Raw genomic sequence first — 15048 nt, forward strand, 5'->3', positions numbered from 1 at the left:
AAATAGATTTGATCCAGGAGCTCACATTCCATCCTAACCCTTCAAAATTTTATCTAATCAACTTGTGGTCAGATCTTCCCTCTCTTTCTGTGGTTCATGTTCTATTTGTTTTAATTGAGTAATGTCGTGTTCTACATCTGCAGTTCCATTTGGGATGTGGATGCAGCAGTGATCAATTTGTCCTTTTAGGTACCCGCATCCTCCGTGTTCTGTCAACAATAACATATCTAAAGCCAATCTGTTTTGCAGGGTCATTTTAGTTGTGGCTTGTAATTGTACATTTAGCTCTCTAAATCCCTCTTTGGTAACTCTTGCCAATCTTTCTACCTGGCCTGTAAGTTTGTAAAACATCTTTCTATTGTTATAATTTGCTATTGGACCAAACAAGGATTCCGGAGCCCACTCAAATTTTACACTACTGGAGGGTTCCTGCCATCTTTCTTCATCTTCAGTTTTGTTCTCCTGAACTTCTCGTATCATCCTTATTTGCAGAAGCTCATGTTCTCCCTTGAATGGGGACCTTTTCCAAATTGGGCATAAGGTGGGGAGGCCTAAAGTAATTTCTTTTACTTTTTCACCTACAGGCAAATGTGTTGTCCAGGTGCCATCACTTGCTGCCCATCCAAATTGGCCTGGACTCTGAATTGTACTTGTGCTACATATTACCTTTTGGATCACTTGTCCTATCTTGTCATTTATTTCACCTTGTTTATGTTTGATTCCTCTGCAGGCACATCCAATTTGCAGAGCTACCAGTAGCGGTGGCATTTGTTTTATTTCTTCATCATCAGAAGTACAGTCCTAAGTTTTGTTCCATACCCACCAATTGACTTTGTCTGCCTCCATTCTACTACTGGTTGCAGTGTTCCATACCCCTGGATCTGTTTCATTTTCAGAGCCTTCCCACTTAATGCACCAAGGGCTATCTGCCATAGATTGGAATTTCTGAAGCACACTCATTGACCATGCACTGTCCCAAGCTTCAGCCCAATCTTTTCCTTCCTGTCCTTCTCACTTCCACTTCGATACTGGAATCTTTTCTTTAATAACCTTTGCTACCTTTTCATAACACCATCCATAATTCCCTAATCCCCCATCCCAGCCTAGTTTTGGTTCATACTTTCCTCCATTTTCATGACAATCCCATCTAGATGAATACTTTGGCTTCACAGCATTTTCAAACACTGTCTTATTTTGGTACTCGTAATCTATTTGGAATACAAAGCTCACATTTTCATTTTTATTCTTTTGTATTTCAGGTAATTTTGATGTTATAATTGCCCAATTTATTTGGTCTCCTGCTGCCTTTGGTGTTGGCAGACAGGCAGTTATTTTGCTGCTGTTTTGCACGTTGGCAAAATCTTTCATTAATCCAATCATCCCATTTTCTGCCTGAGTAGTATTAGAGACTTTTATCACTTGTGTTTCTGGCTGCACCCCCACATCCCTCTTCATTCTAAAATGAAGAGTTGTCAGCTGATCCTTTTGCATTTCACATCCCAAGGTAACTTTGATTCCAGCTGATGGCCCTAAAGGCCATAAAATAATCACCATTACAGTCACTGGCAACCTAGACATTTGAAACAATCAAACGCGCTTTATCTGCAGCTTTGTTGGCCCCACAGTTTGTGCAGTCCACAGTGCAGGGGAAATCTTCTTCACTCTGGTGTAATGTATGCAGGGATCCAGTCCAGCTCCTTTGACTGCTGTCAAGGTAGTTAACAGTACCTGATAGGGTCCATTCCACCTTTCTTTTAATGGTTCTTCGTTCCAGCTTTTAACGTACACTTCATCTCCCGGGGGGATGTCATGAACTGGATTCTCAAGAGTCAGCGGCCTGTTCCACACAAGGGTGCTCCGAAGTCGAGCTCGAGCTTTTCCAAGAGACAGAACATAATTCTACACCTCTTGCTTCCCTGTAACATGTACATTTGGATTAGGTTGAGGGGATTCATATGGTTTCCCATCCAATATCTCATAAGGACTGACTGACATCCCGCTTCTAGGCTTTATCCGAATCCTCAGCAGTGCTATTGGTAAAGCTTGTGGCTGCTGCAATTTAGCCTCTTGGCATATTTTGCTGATTTGCCTCTTCAATGTCTGAATCATCCTCTCTACCTGTCCACTGGATTGGGGTCTCCATGGTGTATGGAGATGCCAAGCTATTCCCAGCAACCTACTCACCTCCCTCACTACTGTGGCTGTGAAATGTGGGCCCCTATCTGATGATATTCCTAGAGGCACCCCAAATCTTGGAATGATTTCTTGCAGTAACCACTTGACTGTCTCCTTTGCTTGATTTGTGTGACAGGGAAGAGCTTCTGGCCATTGTGAGAATGTGTCAACCCCTACCAATAGATATTTGTATCCTCGAGTTCTTGGTAATTCTACAAAATCTACTTGCCAATAATCTCCTGGTTTTCCCTAATTGTGCCTGTCATCTAGCCACTGGATTGTTCTTTAAGCAAATTTCACATTTCGACATTACTGATTTTGGATTTTTAACATCCATACTGAAATTAAATTTTGTTTTATCAATTTCACCAATGCCTCTGCACTCCAATGACATTCATTATGTTTAATTTGTAGAACTTCTCTCATTATCAAGGGGGTACCACTACTTGTCCCTGTGTAGTCACATACCACCCTTCTGAATTCTTCTGTGCATTCAGTGAGCGTCCCAATTTCTCATCCTCTATTGAATATTTTGGGCCTGGAGGTAAATTGAATTGAGATATATTAGTTTTTAAAGGTATCAATGCCATTGCAGTTTGCACTTCTTGAGCAGCTTGTCGGGCTGTCCAGTCTGCTTTCTGATTTCCGTCATAAATTTTGGAGCTTCCTGATTGGTGAGCTTTTCAGTGCATGATTGCTACTTGCTCAGGCTTTTGTACTGCTTTTATTAATTGCAGGACTGCATCTTGATGTTTAATGTGTGTACCTTGAGGAGACAGCAGTCCTCTTTCTTTCCCCAGTGCCTCGTGTACATGCACCACTCCAAAAGCATGTTTTGAGTGAGTCCATATGTTTACCCTTTTCCCTTCACTTAATTCTAGTGTTCTGGTTAAGGACAACCAGTTCTGCCCTCTGGGCAGATGTATTTGGTGATAATGCTTTTGCCTCCACTATTATACTGACTGTTGTTGCCTGGGGGTCCCAGAGCATCTTCCTCTCTGCCTCCTTCTCCTCCATTTGTCTTATGCTTGGGCATGAGAAGTCTGGTTTGGGGGGAAAAAACAAGGGGTGACCACCTAGGATTCAGGGTTCCTCCTGCCCAAGTCCATCTCTAGAAGTCATCAGGTGTCTTGTGTCCATGAAAATCTCCAAAGCATCAGGACTGAGAGGAAAAAATCCCTCCCTGAGGTTCCCCTTCTGTGGGGTCCCCACTTTGGTGTCCCAGGGCTTCCCCCTGTGCAGGCTCATCCCTTCTCCGGGCTGCCCCTTCTCCAGGCTCCCCTCACTCCTGGCTCTCGGGGTTCCCCCTCTCCAGGCCCCCATTTCAGGCTCCGGGACTCCCGGGGCTCCCCCCTTTTCGCTGCTCCCCTCCCCCTGCAGGTACCGGGCATCTCAGGTCAGCTTTGGAGTCCTGCAAGATCCAAACATCGCTCTGCCCTGCCCGTGCCCAGAAAAAGGAACAGGGGTCCCCAAAGATACTTGGAGTGAGCTCCAAATATCCCTTCCCCTTCAAACAAATCCTGCCAGGACGGCTTAAGACATTCGGGGTGAGGTTCCCGTCCCCGGTGAGCTGCGGGATGCGGGGCCCGATGCTCCCGGCGCGAAGGGGCTGCAGATCCAGAGAGCGATGGACGCACGTGGGGCCTCCTCTGCTGCTCCTCTTGCAGTTCCTGCTCCTCCTCTACCCCTCCTCTTCCTCCCGCTCCTCCTCCTCCTCCTTCCCTTCCTCCCTCCTCCATCTCTCGGCTGCTGGCGAGGAGCTCTGGGGTGAGCGGAGCGGGGCCGGGAGGCGGTGGGAAAGGGCTGGGAGAGGGGGATGAGGGGAGCTGGGACAGGGGGAGAGGGGTTCTCAAGCAGGGGCTGCCAGTTAAGCCCAGGAGCCCCAAATGCCCTCCGTGTCCTGGCAGCCCCTGGCGGCGCTGTGGGGGCCGGGCCGTGCCCCAGTGCCGGCTCAGGGGGTGCTCCAGGCTGACGTGCTCCACCTGGCAGCTGGAGCTGAGCCCGCATTGCCGGGGGCGGTTTCCAGCAGCACCAGGAGCTGCTGGCTCCAGTCCCCGCTGGGGAGCACGGCAGTGGCCAGCACGTGGCCCGAGAGCTGCTGCTGGCCCTGGGAGCAGCTCAGCTGGATGTGGGCAGGGGAGAAATCCATCAGGGAGCAGAGCAGGCGGCCGGGGCCGGGCTGGGAGCTCCAGGGCTCCAGCGAGATGGACACGCTGGGATGGGCAGGGGGCTTGGGGACCCCCCAATGCGGATCTTCCTCCCCACAAGCCGCAGGGAATCGCTCCAGGGATCGAGTGCTGCGGGACAGGGAACCACATTTCTTTCATCCCAAGCCCACCTTTCCCTCTCCTCTCTCCCCCTTTCTCATCCTTCCCCCAGTCCATTGACCCCTCTCAATGCAATTTGGGTTTCCCAGCACCTTCCCCCACACTTTGGGGGTTTCAGCCCTCTCTTTTTCCTACTCTTCTTCCACATCCCTTCCCAATCGTCCCTCCAATCTCTAACCCCCTCCCCCGTGCTCGGATTTGGGGGTTCCAAGACCCCCTGCTCAGTCTGTGGGTCCCATCCCCCCTTTCACTCAATTTGGGGAGATCCTAGCAGATTTTTTTCTGGGAGGAATCCCTGAGTTACAGGATTTTTGGTGTGTAGGTTTGAAGGGGGACAGCTCTGTCTGGGATTTGTTTAACCCATGGTCTGCTGGGGAAGCACAAAAACGTTTCCCATTTCCATCCTTTCCTCATTTGGACTGGTTCATGAGCTGCTTTCTTGTTTCCTTTGGTATCTGTTCTCATCTATTTGTCAACAGCAGTTTGAATCATTTACTTTTCCACAAATTCTGCCTCCTTCTGCTAATAGATAATGTGATCCCATCCCATGGTGAAATGTTGTGTTCCTCATCTGAGTGGATTGGTTGGGAGGAAGGTCAGGAGCTGGAGCTGTGTGGTTGGTTATTATTTCAATGGCATCCTGTAATCTAATTATCCCATTGAAATGATAAATGGTTTCTCTGGTATCTGATATCAATTTGTTTGGGTTCCAGGGTCTGGTCCATGGTGTTGCAGGATTTGTTCTGATGGCCATTCATCTTTTCCCCATTTTTGGGTGCTCCCTCCTATTGAAAGACCCCCGAGCTGTTCACCAGTCTTCACAGAAGTAATCGTGAATGCCGCTTTATTTCTATCTTTAGCACACTTTTATAGGGTTCTACAGGGTCTGCAGGCAGAACAAGCTACTATTGGCTAACACACAGAGTTTACATTTTTTTCTCTTACACACAAGGATATTGTTTTGCTTTACTCTCTCTTCTGCATGAAGGTTTCAAGGACTTTAGCCCTTAATATCATGACTTATTTCAAAGGCTGGTTTGTGCATACAGGCCTTTACTAATATATAAAATATAGCAACAATTCCCCCTTTCTCTTTTTGCACAAACCAGGCTTTGGATAAGATAACATATAACTTTAACATTATAAGTAAAGTCCGTCCCCCTTCTAGCACAAGAGACCTCGACCATCTAGTGATGCCCCAGCTGGCGAACCAACCTCCGATGGGATCACTATCTTCCTTCAGGGCATGCAACCCATCCTGTAGCTGTTGTAGTTGCTCATGGATGGAAGCTGAATGATCAGTAAGATCCAAGCAGCACATGCCTTCAAACTCTCCACAACCATGTCCTTGTGCTAAGAGCAAAAGGTCAATTGCAACTTGATTTCATAGTACTGCGTGATATACACTACTCACATCGGCTGAAAGCTCACTTAACATTGTGGATGTTAAGTTCAATTCTTCCTTAGTCTAACAAGCGAGCCTTTTTAGATTTGCTAGGCCTTAATTCATTCAGGCTTCGCTTTGACTGTTTGATGTTCTTCATTTTGCTAGCTACATTCAAGAATTGATGTAAGCTTGGGTGGAACAAAGTGAGTTTCCCAAGATAACAGGGTCTTCCATGTGGATTAGCAAGAATCTAATTCCATGCTCTATCTCCACAGATTAGGAATGTGGAACTAGGTAATCGCTTTGGTAATTGTCCTGTGAGATTGCACCACGAATAAAGGCTTTACTTTCAATGGTAGTAACGAGATCAGCTATAGGGTTGACTGCAACCCAGTGCTGTATTACTTTGTTAGAATGACTTTTTGTCGGGGTTTCAAACATTATCCATCCACCTGAGGTATTGGTGGAACATAACAAATCTAATTCTTCTGAGGGTTGTAACATTAAGAACTTTGGTAATTTTTGCTTGCTAACAGGCTTCAAGTTGTCTTAATGTGAAGCCAACAGTGCGACTGCACTCTTGCAACATTGCTAATCGATTCAGTTGAGTCTCATTACTAATTAAAGCTTTAAATGCCGGAGGATCCCATTCAGGGACTCCTATGAGACAGGTGCGAAAGGATCTCCAGGGGTGGCTAGGCTCAAACACATTGACCTTTGGCCAGTTCAATGTGCCAGAGTGACCCATATGTTCTGTCACTTTTGGATGTTAGTTAGCAGACAGTTGGTCAGGACTATACACAACACAATTACCATAAGCATTTTACCATGTAAATGACACCATATTTGCAAACTCACAGCTAGAACTTCAATCGTTAAATGAACTTTCAAAGATGCTTACACTACCTCTTGAAGAGGGAATACTTATACTTTATACTAACATAACAATTACTATACAAGCTAAACACTTAAACTATTATCTAACTACTTTTAACACAGGTGCTTTGGTATATATGTAGTCTAAGCGTGAAAGCAATTTGCTAAAAGGGTAAACACACAACTACAATTTGCTTTATATACAGTTAAATGGAGTCTCTACACTTCTTAGATCTTCTACAGAATTTCTCCAGCACGATTCAGTCCTGGAACGTTCACTGCTCCTGTGATGTCAGCTGGCAGTTGATCGGTGACTGAGGGCTTTGATGTTCAAGTTGTTCTTCAGATCCTTCTAAATCTTAAAACAAAGGATACCTGAAAAATTGGTAGAGACACAACATCATAATAACAACATAAAAGTTCTGTTGGCAACTGTCTATATAGTGTTCAGACACAACTGTCTCCTGACAGGTCCACTTCTGATCCATGTCTGGAGTACCAAGGCTGTGTGATGACTTCTCTGTTCACTGGATCTCGTGTGTTCAGAGGCAGACAGTCTGGTCAGATGGACAGGTGACCTTTTTGAACCTGCCAACAAAACACAGACACTTCTCTCCTTGAAGTTAATGAATTACACTAATTAAATGCTTGTGGGGCATCAATCTCCCCCATTTTCTTAAAAAAAATAAAAATGAGATGTACTTCTGTTCAACATTAACACAAAACCTTATGCACAATTAGTAAGAACTTATACCAGTTAAAAATCAATTAAATCTTAAACATTATTAATAAGGTATATAATATAAAACTGCTATTAATTACTAAAACACTGCACTAGCATCCCGTAGTTAGCAAACGAACAGAAACAAAACAATCAGTGAAGGATTGGATCATCACCTCCGGAAATGATTCTCCAAGCCCACTTCAAAATTGATCCAGCTGTCATATTAATAGGGTCAAATTGTTGAGTCAAAAAGTGACTCAAATAGTGATTTGGGACAGAAAATATCTGGATCTGTTGGCAAACATTCTGTCCAGGTAAAGTCAAGGCTTGGCCAGGGCCTGGCTTTAAACTGGAAAGATGCCTCTTAACTCATTTCTAAAACAAGGTTCTCAATAGTAGCAGCTATGAGATGCTTACAGCATAGCAAACTGTTAAAATGGATTTGTACAAAGCAAATGATCAGGAGCCTTAGGTACCAGACCAATTAAACCATGCAGCAGTTGGTTTAATCTGAAGCCTCTCCTATGGCAGCTGATCCTCAGCAATGGCACATCTTCTTAAAATTCTGGAAACACTGGAAAATAATAAAACTATGAAAAACAAAATTGCAGAGATTGCAACAACCAATAGAACTCCTGATGAAGTCAAGGGTGTCACAGACTGCATTCACTTCTATTCACAAGCAGGTGTTCACCAGTGTTCCATCACAGCTGTCTCAGCTGTGGCCATCCTCTTCACTCTAGGAAAACAACTATACTTTGCAGTTTAAACAAGTGTCTCCAAGAAAACATAAAACAATTTCAATCAAACAATATCTAAACTCAACAATAATTATATATGACAAAAGGAAATAACAAACTTAACCTTAAAAGAATATCTAAGTTAGAGAACTTAACTTAAAAGCATTCAAGCCTAAACATTATAAAACTTGACTATCCTTAATTCTATTAACACTTAATCTATATTAAATGAAAACATAACTTAATCTTATTCTGTTACTACAAAAAAGCAACTAAAAGTTTAATATATACCTTTTAAACACAATATAACAATAACATAAATTCACTATAAAGATTATAAAGATGTAGCAAACACATCACAATTCTATGTCATCTAGCTTTGAGAATAACCCACAATAACTGCAAATGTTACTAAAAATACTTATTCATAATAGAAATTTGCCTAGTATATGCTTAAATTGGTTAGGATGTTAAAGTGCAGTTTTTCTAGAGAAAAACCACCACAACAACATGGGATTTGGCAAGTTGCCATCCAGCTTTTGTAGCACTTTTCAAAAACATTAAGTCCAATTTTTAAACTAAAACCCAAAATCCAAATTGGTATATATGCAGTTATATGTGTTTTATATAACAAAAAAAAACTCACAATAAAATTACCTTATTAAAATTGTGGAAAAAACAAGCAAATAGATAATATATACCTTAACTTAACTTTGTCTTGTGCAGTAAAATTCTCTTGACTAATTTTTTTTTAAACCACAAATCTCTTCTGTAGATAACATTAACTGGAAGAAGGTTTTCCTAGAAGCTATAAATCACACCATGTTTTAACCTTGGATTCTAAAACCAATTATTGCAAGACAACTTCTGTTAATATTCACCTTAAACACTTTTTTTTTTTTTTTCAAACCTTCAAAGAACCACAATAATTTCTCTAATAAAACTCTAAAAACTGCAATTGCATAAACTCATAATTACTTAAAACACAAAATTAACTCTACAGTGGTATATAAAAACATTTTGAAAACCCAGTAAATCATGACTCTGCAACAAACCAGGCACCATCCCAGTGCCCCCCCCGAGAGAGGGAGCGGGGGGGTCAACCGCCCGCCCCGCCGCTGCTGCAGCTCTGCTCTTATCTTTCTTCACATTCTCCACATACTCTCGCAGCGAGGAAAAACGGAGAGAAAGAAAAAAAAGCCTCACAAAGTTAACTTTAACAAATGCAGTTTTTTCTCTCAATCACTCTTGTTTGCTGATAGAGGAAAAAGGGGCACGATTTTGCAAAAGCAGGCGATTTTACATGAAAAGTCTCTCACAGCCAGGTGCTAACAACGGTGATCATTGCGGTTTATCAGCTTCTAATTACAAGGATGAATTTTGAACTAGATACCATTTAGTTTGAGATTTTTTGACTAGTTTGTCTCTCTTGGAAGCTGTCTGAGCCACCTGTTTCTGCTCAGTTGTTTCTGTAATTGTTCAGAGTGGCCTTGGAGCTTTTCGTGCGCTGCTTCTACCCCCAGGGTGCCTTTGTTCTCTGCGCCCACCTCGCTCCCTCATTTCCCCCTGGTTTAGGTGGAAACCAGTCCAAATCCGGCTTCTTTTCTTCCAGGGTGGTAAAGATGGAACTTAAATAAGGTTGTAGTGCTAAGAGTGACTCCAAAAATGAAGCAAATAGTTCTGGATGTATCACATCCTGCCATAACTGAACAGATTCTGTTCGTTGTTTCAGCATTCGCTGTGGAACTTTTTTTTTTTTTTTCTCATTATTTTCTTCTCCCTAACTCTCCCTCCCTCACTCCATGGGCAGCATAGATAGGAGAGCTTGCCCAGCAGTGGGAGGTAAAGGCATCTGCCGCTGTGACGGAGGTAGAATTACAGGGCTCACAGCTTCAGCATATCTCATTTTTCTGTTTTTTAAGGTATTAATTACAATCTGCCAAGTTTGACCGAGAAACACAGTGTCCTTGCTCTTTTCCGTAATTGCCGTTTTCCATATCAGAGCTGATTTATCAGTCTGTTCTTGTACCGCAAAAAGCAGTGAGCACTGCAAATGCCCAAGACAATTAGCCCATATAATGAGCATATCCAGGTCCCTTTCCTGGGCTGCTTCGCCTCGTTTAACGAGGATGCAGAGAAGCAGTTTATCTGCCGCTGCAAATTCCACATCCATGCTGACAGCACCCGCAAGGGGGAAGGTTGCGACCCTTCTACAGCGCCCTTGCCTCTGGGCCCCCCCCAGCAGCCCTACTTCCACGTCTAACCGCTCCGCGTCTCACCGCGCTCAGGCTGCCTATCTGGTGCCGATCCGAGCCCGCGACGTCTAACGCCCAGATCCACTCCGCTGACTCCAGAGCCCCTCTGCCCGCAGGGATGTCTCTGGTCGAAGCGCCAAATATTGAAAAGACCCCCGAGCTGTTCACCAGTCTTCACAGAAGTAATCGTGAATGCCGCTTTATTTCTATCTTTAGCACACTTTTATAGGGTTCTACAGGGTCTGCAGGCAGAACAAGCTACTATTGGCTAACACACACAGTTTACATTTTTTTCTCTTACACACAAGGATATTGTTTTGCTTTACTCTCTCTTCTGCATGAAGGTTTCAAGGACTTTAGCCCTTAATATCATGACTTATTTCAAAGGCTGGTTTGTGCATACAGGCCCTTACTAATATATAAAATATAGCAACACCCTCCAGCCAGGGCTGCATCAATTGTCAGCTTTTCTCTCATTAAATCATCACATACTTGGATTCCCAACTGATTTCCCTGAACTTGTGGTAGCAAATAAACCCCACTGGTCTGATACACCCTATGTAACATAGACAGTGACAGCACATGTTGGAGTGGGGACAAGGATGATTCTCCCCACTTGTTTTAGTGAAGTTTTCACAACATTCCCTATTTTCTGTTTTCCTTTGCATCTTAACCAATTCCTCTAGCAGAGTCAGATATCCTCACAATGGGCTGTGCCTTTAGCTGTGCAAATTCCATCTGTGCAAGCAGGCAGAGCTTGGGCTGAGGGGCAGAGAGAATCAGCCCAATTCCTCCTGCAGGCAGGAAGCCCCTGGGCCATTGTGCAGGCTTTGTCCCATCAGTGTTAATTTGCATTTCTAAAGCTCCTCTCCTGACTGCCTGGAACAAAGCTTCTCTTCCAGGGCAGCCATGGGATGACTCACATGTGGCCACTCCAAAAGTGACATTTTTGAAGAAAAAAATACTATACTATCTCTTTACAAGTTAAGGAGGTCACCTTTAAAACTCTTAGTTTTTAAAACTGAGGCATAAAGGTGAACATTCAAAAATGCACACCAAAATTTTGCCATCGTAACAGCCACGCACACACATTCCCAAAAAAATCCAAAGCAATCAAGATTTTTTCTACTTCTTGCCCTAAGTCTAAAAACTGATTCTCCCAACCCTGGCCCAGCACTACCAGTCTGAGTAACAATATAGAAGTAGGATTATTAAAGAAAAGCATAATAATGGTGTAGTCTTGTCACCAAAACTGCGAGATGAATAAAAACTCTCCAACAATATAAAATCAAGGCATGACATGAGTCTGGCCAGAATGTGCAACAGAAATCATTAATTTCTCACTTTGGCTGGGTGTGCAGAGAAAATCATTCCAAGACATGTGAATTTAATAGATGTTTTCTAAAATATATACAGTCTGACCCCATAGAAATCCCTTGGTTTAATGTTCATTGGTTTGAAGGTGTGGAGTTGTTAGGATTTGGTTTCCTGTTGCAGCCGGATTTCTGTGCCTGTGATGTGAATTAGGTGGGCACTCCTGGATTTCCTGCTCAGCCTTTTCCAGACCAGGTGTCTCCAGCTGTGCCTGGGGCAGTGTCTGGGGTGGATGTTGGTTGATGTTTGCTGCTGGGTGTTGATGTTTTGTTGATGGTCGTTATCTTGGGGGGGAATCTTTTGGGCTATTCCCAGTCTGTTGAGGTGTTAATTTCATCTCTGCTGAGTGGTAGAACATCCCTTAAAAAAAACCCTTTAAAATTCCTTTCCCCAAGGCAAAGGCAAACCTAGTGTGACCAGAAAAATAAGATTTGAAGCCATTTTCAAGTTGGTCTATTTTGGCAGCAGCTAATCCCAGGCAGGGCAGAGTGTGAGTGTAATTGAGAGGCAGAGTGGAATTGTCCCGGTGCCTTCCCCAGCAGCTGTGGCGAGGGCAGGCACAGAAAGGGCTGAAGCTGCAAGAGTGAGAGCAAGGATTGTCCCGCAGTGGCTGGAGATGGCAAAGGAGGGTGGCCAGGCCGAGGATTTGAGCAGAGGATCTGTGGGCAGGCCCAGGGGCTTCCCCCGCTGGGGAGCCCTGGCTGCTGCTGCGTTGCCTTCAGTGCAGTCTCAGGGGTGGCCTGTTTAATATTCCCTTCCAATTCAGATTTCTGAGTCTGGAAGAGCCATGGCTGGGGCATCAATCATTTTATTTTTTCATTTTGTTAAGTTTTGTTTTCTTTCTTGTGTCCACTCCATAACATTGGGGCTATCTGGGGCTAAAAAACTCATACAATGCTCAGGCTAGAGCAAAGAATCCTCAGTCCAGCTCCAGCAATTCCCTGTTAATTTTAAGAATTGTTCCAGCACCTTTTTAGTCCTAGGAAACATTATTTCTGGTATTCCCTGGACCCTCTCTGAGTCAATTCACCACAAGCCTTCAGTCAAAATAGGTCCCAAATATTTAAACATTTTCTCCACCATTTGCCCTTTCTTTATTTTCAGATACTCAAAGCTGAAAATGAAGCCATTTCACAGAGGCTTCCTCTACCTCTTCTCCTTGTTTTTCTGACTGGATCAAGTCACCCACATCCTGCATTAAGCCAGTCCCTGGGGGTGAGGTCAATTCCTTTGATATTTCCTGCAAGGCTTGCCCCAGTCAGGCCGGTGCTTCCGTGCATCCCTGCAGAAGGACCATCCATGTCTTGAGCATTTTCCCTTCTACCTCTTGTTGCCAGCCCAAGGCAGAATTCTGCTTGCATCCTCTGGGAGTGGGCAGATCCCCAGAAAGCATCTTTTGCATCAAGTTGTGAATGGCAGCAGTGTGAGGAGGGCACCTGGTTCAGGCTGGTGTAAGGATCTGAGAGTGTGGGGTGCCTCGGTTTCATCATCTCATTTCTTCTTCTTGGGTCCTGCAGCATTCTGTGGATTCCATTGGATTTCTTGTTTGGCAGGATAGGAGCATTCTAGGGAGCCATCCCTGGCTCCCCAAGCCGTGCCTTGAGCAGGACTCAGAGACAGGCTGTGAGCCCTTCCTTCCCTCCCTTGGAACAGGGGATTGCTTTTCGACACCTCTTGTCCTGGTTGCTTCAGGGAAATTTGGAGAGGCTCCATATCTAATTTTGCCAATTTCCCTGGGGCTGCCCACACTTGTGGGTTCACTTCAGCCGTGGCTCTGCCAGACATTTGACACAGAGGTTCAACAGAACCAGCCTCTGTATCACCTTTTGCAACAGTAATTTGCATTCCCAATTTAGCCATCAAATCCCTTCCCAATAAATTACAATCACAATTGTGAGCAAATAAAAGTTCCTGCCTTTCAAACCAATCCCCCACATCTGCTAATAGTGTCTGAATAAAACACACCCACTCATCTTTCCCACTTAGTGCCTTAATTATTAAAATATTCCCAGCAATTTACCCCCCTTAAGTGTAAGATTCCAAGTGGATGGAGAGGCCCCTGTGCCCATCAGGAAAGGTCTCCTCTGGATCCAGAGCCACCCTGAATGTTCCCAAGGGCTGCAGTGTGGTGGGTCCTTGGTGGAATGGGAGCTGTGAGAGCGCTAAGAATCCGTGTCCATCAAGGGCTGGACTTGCTGGTGCTGAGGGTGCTCCTGTCTGTGCTTGCAGTGTCCTTGTGCCCTGCAGCTGGAAGGCTGATTCCTTGCCAGGGGCTGTTTGGGTGGGCTGTCCCCTGGCCAGGAGGGCAATGCCTGTGCCAGGTGCTTGTGGCCGAGGGTGTCCCCTGGGTGCTGGGGCCCCCTTGGGCCCTGGGCTTGATCCCTCAGGGGCTGTAGGAACTGTGCCATGGCCTTTGCCTTCAGCTTGGCCTTTTGCTCATCCCTTGCTGCATTCAGCTGCTGAGCCTTTGGGAGCAAGTGCTGCAGGGGCTTCTTGTGGCCCTGCTGCAGCCCCCCTCAGTGCCTGTGGGTGCTCATCGTGTGGCAGCTGCTGAGCTTTCTGCAAAATCCTTCCTTTCTGCAGGGACCCAGCACAAAATGCTTAAAAGATGATCTGGATCCTTGCAGGTCTAATCCCCATTTCTGAGCTGTTCCTTCCTGGTGCTGGCTGTGCTGAGGCTCCCCTCCCCAGCCCGTATCCCAGAGCCGGTCCCTGTCCTGCCGCAGTGTCCAAAGGCGGCCCCCCCGGCGGGCAGGGCCGGCAGCTCCACGGGGCCGGGCAGCGGCCGGGGCGTCCCGCAGCCTCCTGGGGGCCGGGGGCCACTGCCGGCCCTGCCCGGGGGGTGCTGGGCTCAGGCAGCGCCCGGCGCTGAGCCCCGGCTGCCCCACAGCCCCGGCCCGGCCCCACAGCTCCCCACAGGCCCCCAGCCCGTGCTCCCGGTGCCGCAGCTCTGCGCCCGCTCCTGCCGCTCCCAGCTCAGAGAAACCCCCTGAAATCCTGACCTCCTTCTTTTCCTGTCCTGAAAAACTGGGATACAAAGGATCTGATGATAAGACTCTTCTGAAAAACATCCCAGTCCTCAGTGGTTTTCTCTTCCTCTTCTTTTCCATTGTCTTTTTTCTTACCTCATAGATTGCTCCTGCTGCTTCTTGCCTTAAGCACATTCCTGCACACTCCCCTTCAGCCAATC

This window comes from Poecile atricapillus, chromosome 26 (genome assembly GCF_030490865.1).
Source record: "Poecile atricapillus isolate bPoeAtr1 chromosome 26, bPoeAtr1.hap1, whole genome shotgun sequence".
Lineage (NCBI taxonomy): Eukaryota > Metazoa > Chordata > Aves > Passeriformes > Paridae > Poecile > Poecile atricapillus.